This window comes from Lepidothrix coronata, unplaced genomic scaffold (genome assembly GCF_001604755.1).
Source record: "Lepidothrix coronata isolate B3197 unplaced genomic scaffold, Lepidothrix_coronata-1.0 Scaffold120, whole genome shotgun sequence".
In the NCBI taxonomy this organism is placed as follows: domain Eukaryota; kingdom Metazoa; phylum Chordata; class Aves; order Passeriformes; family Pipridae; genus Lepidothrix; species Lepidothrix coronata.
Window position 1 is genome coordinate 2,154,122 of NW_016690300.1, and position 11,840 is coordinate 2,165,961.

Sequence of the window (11,840 nt, forward strand, 5' to 3'; positions counted from 1 at the left end):
CAGAGCTCAGTGAATTGCCTGCAGGACAGTCAGCATGGCAAGCATTTGGTGATCCAGTCATGGCAGAGCAGGACCAATAACAGCTTTTGGCAAGCAATTTTGTTATTAGCTACTGTTGCATAGCTGCTGTGAAGAACATATGCGTATGGAGCACTGACATTTTCATTTACAGAAGCAAAGATAACAGAATGTAGGCAGACCCTCAGCTGTGTATTTTGTCACTACCCAATCAGTTTATACCAGCTAAACATCTGCCCCTGCATTAGTCAAAGCAAGGCTTAGATTTCCATATGCTTGCCCTACCACCTAAAAGGCTCTATCACTCCTGTGGTTTTCATGGCTGATGGACAGAGTAGTTTTGTTTTTCACTCCCTCAGAATGTGCCATATGAAGACATTGCCAGCTGTCACAGCCTTGAAGAGCTTTTCACTCCTAAAGACCTTGCTCTATTCCAATAACTCAGTCTCCTTGCTCTTGCTGTGTAGGAGCCTGGAGGAAACAGCATATAAATGGGAATCTTTTTATGCACCTACACAATCACAGAATCAATGACAATCCTGAGTTGGAAGGAACCCACAAAGATTATTGAATTACAACTCCTGGCCCTGCACAGGAGAGCCCCAAGAATCACACCATGCGCCTGAGAGTATCACCCAAATGCTTCTTGAACTCTGTCAGGTTTGGTGCTGTGACCACTGCCCTGGGGAGCCTGTTCCAAACACCCTCTGGGTGAAGAACCTTTTTCTAATACCCAAAGTAAAACTTGCCTGGCACAGCTTCATGCTATTCCCTTGGGTCCTGTCTCTGGTCACTGGAGAGATCAGTGCCTGCCTCTCTGCTTCCCCTTGTGAGGAAGCTGCAGAATATGATGAGGTCTGCCCGCAGTCTCCCATTCTCCAGGCCGAACAGACCAAGTGACCTCAGCTGCTCCTCATACAGCTTCCCCTCCAAACCCTCCACCATCCTCATGGCCCTCCTTTCGATGCTCTCTAAGAGCTTAATGTCTTTTTTTATGTTGGGGCACCCAAAACTGCCACAATATTGCAGGTGAGGCCGCCCCAGGTCAGAGCAGAGTGGGACAATCCCCCTCCCCAACCCCCGCCTGGCTGGTGATGCTTTGCCTGATGTCCCTCAGGACAGGGTTGGCCCTCCTGGCTGCCAGGGCACTGCTGACTCATATTTAACTTGCCACTGACCAGGACCCCCAGGGCCCTTTCCATGGCACCTCCAGCCTCTTGTTCGTATGAAGGTGCAGCCTCCATATGCACCCCGACATTTGTGGTGAGGAACCTTGCATGTTATTCCTATGTTAGCCCAACTGTGTGTAACAGTTTGGCTGTTCTCAGCAGAGGAAGTACAGATGGTGACTCCTGGCAAGCAGTGTTATTGGAAGACATTATGCTGTATGTGTACAGGTTGTTAAACTAACTGACAGTTTTATGCAGCATAGACTGCTGAGATTTTAAAAATCAGAAAATTACCATTTGCAAGTCAGAGGTCGACTGGTTCTCTAGAAGACTTAAATATCTTAGTCCTATAGCAATGGTGCCATATGTTCCTCACTGCTTGTTGCCTTGAAATCATAGTAGTGAGGCTCAAAAGGCAGTTGTCTTTGTAATCAGACTGCAGTAAAATATAGATGCATTCCTGTGAGCCTGTTAGATATACAGGATGTAATGCAGTATCAAACCAGTCCAAATCTCTTCTAATCAATACTTCAAAAGTTGAAGGGACTTTCTGACTGTGAATGATCTATTTTGGTACAAAAAGAGGGAATTTGATGTGCCTGTTCACAGTACATAATTGAAAGGGACCTCGACTGGGGATGAGATATTCCAAAGAGGTACTGCTGGTAATGGGATTAAATCCATTTTTGTGATTAAAAAGAAGTAATCAGAATACTAGTGACACTTTCAATTGAAGAAATTGCAAACAACCCTTTGGACAGAGCAAACTCATACAGAAGGACTGATTGAAATCATGAACATGAGCACCAAAGAACAAAATGGGATTTGCGAGAAAGAGGAAGATGGTCTGTGTTTGAGAGAAAATTATCTTTTGCATGGATAGTCCATTGGAAGAAGGAAGCTGACTAGTCAATAGAAGGGCTGCTAGTCAATATTTGTGTGATATGTACCAGACATTTTGACAGCAGGAAATACCTTCAGGAATGTGAGCAGCAATTCCTTCTATCTCATCTTGCAGTACATGAGAGCCTTCAACTGAGTGTGCTGAATGTGAAGAGCACAATATCCCACTGCCTCTCCCTTCTTTGAGAAGAAGAGTTCTGGTGATGAATACCATTCCTTACCCTTCTCAAATCCTGGGAAAGAGGAATGCTTGCCTCATGTCCTGTTAGCCCAGAATAAAGTGAAGCATCATGGGACCTAGATTTTAATAAGCTGAAGACTGTAGTTCTTAATTGAGATGATAAAGACGCTAGAACAGATTAAACTAATCTTTTCAAAACTGTTACTTATAGTGTAGATATGAGGGAACATGAGTTTTATACAACTACTTGGAAGGCATAAAGTTTAAAGAACCCCAAAGGGACTGAAATTGAAGATAAAAGGAAATCTGAGATGGATACCAGAAGAAGATTAATATGTAAGACCTATTAAGGACATGTAGCAGCTTGAGAGACAGAATGGAAGAAACCTATTCTGAAGAATTTTAAAATGAAATAACACTGGCACAAAGCCCAAATCTGTATACACAAGTGTATGAGGAAGACAATAGGTGGATTAAAAATCTGTAATACTGATGATGTTTAACTTCTATGGTGTACGTAGAGAACTCTGTCATCCTTATTTTGAAATTAGTCCTTTAAATTAATCTAATAATATTTATCTTCATGATAAAGATGAGAAACCACCATCTGATAAAGAAATCAAGTTCTTATGAGATGCAATACTGTGAACACTTGTTTTATTTTTCCTCTGATCTATTACTGCACATGAAAAGGTGGAATTCAAGGCATACATTCTTCCATCTAGATATCATTATTTAGCCTGTGAAAAGAAGGAAAAGATGTTTCTCTCCTGCAGTGACTGAGGATGTATACAATCAGAAAATTCATAAATTGGTGGTTCTTTGATAACAGGTTTCTGTCAAGAAAACTAGGTGTGAAGAAAGGTGGTCAATTAGACAATAGCTGAGTGGTCAGATTATTAGCTCTGTAAGAAGATGCTGCTACTTGAAACAATAATTAGTTTTCAATGGACATCATTGCTTTTTGTAAGTTGTATCTCAAATTGGATCTCTTATGAACCAATTTGGGTGATTTTTGGGGGGATAACTGATTAAACGTAGCCTTAAACTTGTCTAAGATCATGTGAACAGGTCACAGTGGAAGTTACAAAGGGTCCTTAGATTTCCAGAGTTTCCATTCTAGTGACTACCTGCCAAAAGGCTTTTCCTTCATATTTTGTACGATAACTTTTGACCAGCGGCAAAAATCTATAGGTTATTTATTCTCCTTTGTGATGAAACTGATAATTTCCACCTATGACTGGTGAAAGCCTGGTATAGTTGGCTTGGTATTCCAAACTCTTCTTGAGTTGAAATTCCTTTAAATATATTTGATATTAAATGGAATACAGGGATCAAACTTTTGAGTTAAACCTTTAGCCTAAGAAAAGTTAAAGGTTAATTAAGTCTGTTTTTCTTTACTGGTTGCAACTTCTGAATGAGTGAACATTTGCATTACTGTCCACTGTCCTCTGGACTCTTTGCTGTTGGGACACAGCTCCCTTGACAGATAATACTCCAGTGGAGGCTTTATCAGCACTGAGGAGAGCCAAAAGACACTGTGCTTCTGGCAGGCTGTGCTCATGTTTGGATATCCAATTGCAGTGACTTCCCTTTTGCAATAGCATGACATTTGCTTCTATTCCCTGAAGCAGCTACTCAAATAGGCACTCCAGGAAAATATTTGAATTGCTGATAGTATAAAGGAACATGATTAACTGCACTCCATTTACAGTGTCCATGGACACAGGACTTTTAGTTTTTCAGGGCTTTTATGTACAAGTTGTTATCTAAATAACTTGAGACATTATCACCCTCTTATTTCTTCCCTCTTAATGAGCAACTATTTTTGTATGTTGGATGCTGTCTCTGATTTCTTTATTGGAAACAGATTTAAACCTAAATCATGTGTAATTCATAATATTAGTGTATTTATTTAAATTACAATAATCTAAATTAATACCTTCCATGATGGACTAGAGGAATGAAGAGGGGCAGACCTATGGTAAACTCCAGCCATTACCTGGAGAAAGGGCGCTTCAGGAAACCACTGGGAACTAGTATAGACTCTGCAATATCATCCCTGATTGCTTCTGGTGTTGAGGAGGGGTTGAGATCAAAGAAAAAATGTCACTATTTTGTTACTTTGTTACTACTGTGAAATTATGGAACTACCGAAAAATTCTGTAACACCTGTCCTAATTCAGAGTTGAAGTTTGAAGATAATGGTCTGCATGTGTGCACTGCTGCCACATTCTAGCAAAGACAAATGTTCCATTTTGGTTTAGCAGAGTAGCTCAGGCATGAGTGTGAAGTACAGACAGTGGGCTATGTATGTTCTTCTTTTATTTTTTCCCCCTTTTTAAGGTTTTTTTTTTCCACTGATCCCTTAGAGATCTCTTCCCTTCCCTGTTATCTAAATAAATAACTTACATCTTGAGCTAATTCTTCAGAGCATAGTTATCACTTGAAGAAAAAAATGCATCATATCTGAAAGTAAATAAACTCAAATCTATTTCCACTGTATAGTCAGAGTGCAGAAATAGATATAACTTGAGTCTTCTCTGGCAGTTACTGATCTAGTTTACTTACAGAGCTGAGTGCAGAACAGGGCCCTAAATATATTTATTTTCATCATCTCTTGGCCTTGTAATGTAATTGGCTGACAGATTATGAGATTTTTCAAATGTTCGAGACATGGGGTCTGGCAGTGGAACTGAGTTTAATCTGAATCTGGTGCTCCTCTTCTACATTGAGTTATAGACCAGCTTCATTGAAATCTGATCACAAAAATGAGTTAATGGTTTCCCCTACTTATTAGAGCAAAGAACAACCTCTGATGCCTTTAAAATATTCATTATGTGACATTATGATCAGCATTCCTGTTGTCCTAAATGCTTAGAAAATTGGTTGGAAACAACTTAGCTAACAAAACAGTCTCTCATCTACTCTACTTCACATAACTCAAAAAAAAAAAAAAAGAAAAAGGGCAAAAAAAAAAAAAAAAAAAAAAAAAAAAAAAAAAAAAAAAAAAAAATTTGACAAAAAAAAAAAAAGCCCAAGCTATTCCTTTTATAAACCATTTAGTACAGTTTATGATAGCAATAATCCCCTTGAAATTGGTTATATTACTATAGTTTGTTATAGTGTTAACTGCCCTTGTCTTCAGCTTGGTCCATTAACTGAAAATCCAGCCATTAACTTATAATGGGATGATTTCTTCAGGATTATTGCCTGATTCTTAGTTTGAAGATTAATATTCCTGAAGGATAGTGAAACAGTGATGAAATGTAACAAAAGTCCCCCATTCAGCTTTTATGTTGTAGTGATCTATTTACACAAGATACCTCTGAAGCTTACATATAGTTTCTTTCATTATCTGTACCACCAAAGTTGGAAACATGCAAGCAGCACTTTTCTTTATGAGAAAGAACTCTTGTTGGCCCACATAATCAGTGGCAGATGAGGGACAAGGAAGGTGATGTTCACTGTGACAGTCTAATAATGGAGATGTAAAGCTCACTCATTGCTATTCTGTTCAGTGGAAATTTTGCCTATGGCTTCGGTGGAAAATGATTCAAGGCCAAAAAGACAAGGAGCAAATTATTTCGTAGCTTTTTGAAGATACTCACTAGATGTCAAAGGGGTGGGAAAAGGGAATCACAAGCAAAAGGGTATTACAGCCTGGTGTAGGTGATAGGACTGTTCATTTCAGAGGATGAAAATCCTGTAAGAATTCCTTGAAGTATGTCCTTAGAATACTCCTATGACCTACATTTTGAATCCCCAAAGTAATCTCTTTGTTTGAGTAGTGCAATGCCAAATCTGAGAGAGATTAATTATTATCTATACAGCATTATTAATTAACCCTGCAATCCACTCCAACAAAATATACAGTTATTAATAAAATTTTTCTGTGAGCTCTGGAATTACTTTGCTGCTTCTTCCAGTTGATCAGACTTCAGTTTTTTTGTTGTTTGTTTTTTTTTGTTTTGTTTTTTTTCTCTCAACCTTAAATTTTGTCAGTTCATCTGCTAAGAACGGTCAGACAAAATGATATAAAGTACACAGTATCAGTAGGCTGTATGAACAACCTTTAAAATATTCTCACACTGGCTTCTAGCAGTGAGGGTTTGATCTGAGGCATGACTTGCTGGTGTGGGGCTCCTGGTGGGAAAGATGGTAAACTCAGAAAATCATTTTTCCTGCTTTGTACAAGGTAGTGATATTTTGATTTCCTGTTCTCTGAGACTAAAGAGAGAAACCTGGCAACACAGATTCCCTTTGAAGGAAGAACATCTGGGTTCATTCTGTTACCCCACATAGAGCCATTCCATAGGTGTATGGTGCTACGAAACAGTCCATCTGCCCAAAAGGTTACAGGAAAAGACTACTTTAGGCAATAATAAAAATGATAAAATTGTAAATTGTAAACGTAGTGCTTAGAGAAGGTGCCATTAAGTGGTGTTGGTAAGACTGTAAATATTACTGAGAGGGGGGTCAGCATAATTTAATACAAGCAAAAGATTTGCAAGAGCAATGGCAAAATAAGAATATCTGTAACATCCCACAGGCAAATACCTATTCCACTGCCCAAGTGTGTGGGAGAAGGGCTGGTCCAGCAGCACACAATGAGAATGGAAGCTTGACAGAGCTGGGAGAGGAATACATTTCAACTTACAAGTTCCTGTGGAGAAATCAAGTGCACATTGCTGTTTAAAAAGAAGGGACTGAAAGTGAACACATGGATTTCCTCCCCAGTAGTACTCAAAAGTTGAGGGAAGTAGTCTTCCTAGTGAAAGGAATCTGTTTTGTTAAAGTCAACGAGTGAAGCTCAGTTTCTAAAAAGTTTAGAATTAGTGATGATTCTAGGCCTAGAGGTAAATTATCTGAATTCACTTTTTTCAAATGAATGTGGTGTTGCTTTTGCCCTCTTTTGGGATTCATGAATGAAAAAAAAGTTGTATAGCACCAATCCTGGAACTTCAATAACTGTAAATTAGGAAACATAATCATAAGAGGACCTGAAATTAAAACAGATGAAATTCGTAGCATCTAAATTAAAAGTCTTAACTTCTTTGATGTGTGATTACCTCACTGACACCTCAGCTGTCACATATCAGTGGTTACTCAGTCTTCTGGAGGATATAATAGTAAAAATACTCATGGCTTCAAGGACATGTGAATTGCTCTTTTCTACATGTTTCCTTTGAGTGAGTGAGGTGTCTCTCTGCTATTCTCTATTGTGTCATTTTTAATGCTAGCTAAGATCAGAAAAGAGATGCAATGAAAGCTTTTAGAGCACTAAAAAGAACCATGCTCAGCCTCACAAAGAGCAAATACTATTTCTTTTATTTTTTTTCTATTCTTCATTCTAAGCAATTTTGTAGATTGTGCTTCAAAATGAAATGGATAGCATATTTGTAGGAATATTGCCAAAAAGACATCATGATCCTGTCCCTCAAGTCTTCCTTTTTCTGCAGTTCACTTCTGTTATAAAAAGATAGAAAGCCAGAAAAATTATTAAGATCAATATGGATTATTTTTCAATTTAATATCATGGTTCTTGAATAAGATCTATGGTAAATTCACTTTACTATTTAAACACTTTATTCCTCATTTGATTTGACTTTAAGACTGTAGTCTATTTCTGTCTGGTGTGTTATCAATCTTTTTCACAAATGATATTGATTACGTTGGACAGTACAGTGTATACTTGTGTCATTTCAAGAGAAAATACTGTTCAATCTGTGAAGGACATCTCTTCATTTTCATAGACAAATTAGCACATGCAGCCTCTAAGCAGAACTGTCCACCTGTGTTTCCCTTCTTGAAAGATGGCAAAACTGGAAAAATCTTAAAAAGTATTTCACTGTCAATTGCTTTCTTCTTTTTTTTTTTTCCATTCTGAAGTTAATAAGCAGATTTTCAAGGACAAGTATTTTATGCCTTCAGAAAAACGCTTGGGATATACAATAGGTGTATGTTGTATAATCAGTGCAAGGCAATGATTGCCAGTCATAGTATCTACATTAAAGCTGATGTTAAATATATTATTATTATTACTAAGCTTGTACTTTGTAAAGGACTGTGAATGCTTAACCTGAACTCTCAAGTGGGACCTGACACAGGTCCCACCGAAGACAAATGTGGACTATTTTTAATAGTGTTTGTTAACTTACAAGATTTAAATTGTGTTAATCAACAAGATTTTATTTTGAGGTGGTTCTGCTACAGTCAAGAAATCAGACTGTTATTGTAACATATTGCTCACGGTCAGAACTATCAGAACTGGGGACATAAAATGAACTTGAGGTGGTTTTTCAAAAGCTTATTAAGACCTGTGTCTGGCTGAAGTCAACAGGGTTGTCGTTGGTCATGAACAGTTTGTTGAGGTATTTGAATGAGGCTTCCCAATGTTCTGTGAGAGGTGCCTCATTCCCTTGGTAGGAGAATTGAACATCCTGGTGTGGTTGGACTGTGTGCACAGATGTGTAGGAAGTTGTAGTGTTTAATGTCACAGGGACAGGAAAAAAGCAGATGTGGGTGTTATGAAAAAATAGCATTGAAACTATTAATCTCAGTCAGATCTAGAGCTGCTCTGTGAAGGGAGGGTAGGGAAAGCAGAAGAATCTTTGCAAAGAGTTTTGTTTGTGTTTTTTGCCGGATTTTTAACCTTCTCAGACCTTCATCCTAAACTGCTTGGCAAAATATTTATTATCATAAATTCTGATTGTTGCTGCCTAACCTATATTGATACTAATCCATGAAATGTGAACACAAAATAAATAAGGGCTTACCAAGGAAAAACATCACTCACTTGGTTTATCAGCTTGGGCAATAACAATCAGAAATAAAGATAATAAACTTTCTCTGTTTTAACAAAGTAAGGCCTAAGATAAACTTCTCTGTAAGTTTCTTTCATTATTCCTGTTTTCAAAGAACTTTAAATATCAGTGACACTAATTGCAAAAGAATGGAAATGTGTTGACTGTTTCATTTCTATCATCTCATCAAATTATATAAGTCTGTGCTGGAAAGTAATAGTCTTAAACTGATTGAATCAGCATTAGACTATTTTTATGAGATTCTAAAAAATTATAGGATGACATTATTTTACTCTCAAAAATATTCAGAAACTAAAATGGCATATAATTGAGCAACTATATAGAAATATAACTAATTATTTTGCAGGCTACTTTGTGTCCTTTGACAACTCTAACTTAGATTGAAGTTGTAAAACAATAAGTTTGCAAGTGGTGTTAATGAGAGGAAAATACATCCTTCTCTCCCTCCTTTCATACAGACATTATAATGTTTAGTGTAAAATGATACATTCTCCCTTCAATATCACACTTTCCCCCCAAGAAATATGAAGTTTCCTGAGTGGATGCATTGATTTGAACAGAGTTAGTAATTTTGAAATAATTTAAGGATACATGTGTCTGGGGTTTTTTTTGTACTTTTAACCCAATAGATAATCTGGAATCCATTATCATCAATAAATCTTGTTGAAGTGTAACACTACAGAGACATTTGCTCCTCCCCTTCTGTTTGCTTGTGTCTCTCTGCAATGCAAATCTACACTGAAGCTGAGATACCACAGTTGTATTTATCTACTTTAAAGTACTTGACTGCCACACATAGTGAAAACTAGGTAAGGGGAGAATCTATGCATTTATATATCATACCACAAGCTGTATATATAATGATTTTAACATTAACAGAACTAGTGATGCATATTCATGTTTATCGTTCTTGTTCTAATTAAAACTACTTAGTGTTAGACATTTACACGAAAGGCCAAACTAGATCTTTTGAGCTGTTAAAATAAATTGTTTTAACATTCCACAGATTATGTGGGTGTCTCATGCTGACAAATTCTGTGCTAAAAGAATTAGTAGAAACTAACCCAATAGAAATTAAGGTAAAATATCCCAAAAGAACATTTTAAGACTTCACATTAGAGCCTTATATGCTGACTAAGAATGGTCTACAATGTACTTAACTTCACAGCTCTTGTGAGGATAAAGGTTTTCAAGGGATATTTTTTCTTTTTTTCATTTTTTTTTCCACAGAGAGGGTATTAACACACAGAGGAATTAGGAAGCATTTGATCGCCAAGCTATCTGGTCCCCAAACACTCCAGTGGTACAGGTCCTGTAAAAAATATTGATGGATGCTTTTTGGCATAAACTGCATGATAGGATAGGAAATCTTTTTTGCTGCTGAGTAATAGAGGAAGTTTGGACCTTATAATTCATACTAATGGCAGGGGATGAATTAAAGAAGGCAGACTCTTAAAGGCAATGCTTAAAGGTAGGGCCAGTCCCTAGTCAGCTGAACGGTCTGGAGTCAATGTTCCCAGCCTTCCCTCTGCCTCAACTCCTGTCCCTGTGAAGACAGAACACCTTGACTGCAGTTTGGACAGCACTGTGAACTGCTCTCTCCAGTCTTGTTAGGGGCTTTCTCCAATGTTCATACAGTTATGTAAAATTTGGAAAGCTGTTAATCTGCTTTTCCCACCAGCACCTCATTTCCAACCTGTTCTTATTGACCAGGACTCGCTGGTACCATTGACCAACTGAACTGCTTTACTTTTGTTCATAGGCAGCATTGTTTCAAATTTTCTATTCTCTCATAGATAGAGTATGTTTATTCTGGCAAAAGTTTCTGGCAAAAATTCAAACTTGCCTGAGTCCATGTCAGTGTAGGGTGTCTCGAGCTCTCCTCAAACCACTGTTTATAGTCTCTCTGCCAGTTTGGAGAGCAGAAACCTTTCATTTTTTTTTTAATTTTTTTTTTTCCCCTCCCCTGTAGTAGAAGATAATTTAAAAAATTGCTTCAGGCATTTTCCTAAGATTATGATTTAAAGTCTTATAGTCTCCTGAGATCCTTGAGAAATAGGCCAGTCTCTGATCACTCTTGAGCAGTTGCCAGCTTGCCAGAAATACAGGGAGAAGGATAGGATGTGTCTGCTTTTCTAATTAGCTTTTTTCATATAGCAACTTACATAACCCTCTTTTTAAGTGACAAAAAAAATTAAACTGTTCAAAAATTATGTATTTACCGCTTGGTTATTTTCCACTGAATTGTTTCAAAATTATAGGGAATACTTAAACTAAGCTTTCCACAGCAGAAATTATATCTTTTCAGAAGATACCTTTAAAACCTAGGAGGAAAAAGGTAGTTATGCAGTTCTGAAACTCCTGTGTAGAGACCCGATTTGAGTAAACTTAAATCATCTATTGTCAACAAGAAGTTGCTAATATACTTTGACCATGGTAGTGTAGGACAGAATGCTTTATTTTTTGTAATTTATTTAAATGGTTTTTATTTTCAGATGATGTACCTGGATCTAGATTTGTATGCTATTTCTGTAATATGTTTTCAAAATAATATTTTCAAACTAGTAGAAACTACCTCAAATGCCTTTCTTGATCTATCTTTTAGGGATTAAAACTTGGCCTGACTGTACTAGAAAGAGTCTAATAGCCTTACTAGGACACTTTCCTGTCGCTGACAGTGAGATAATATAGTGGGTGAAAACAGATATTACAGTTTTCAGGTGCTATTTTACCATGAACTTT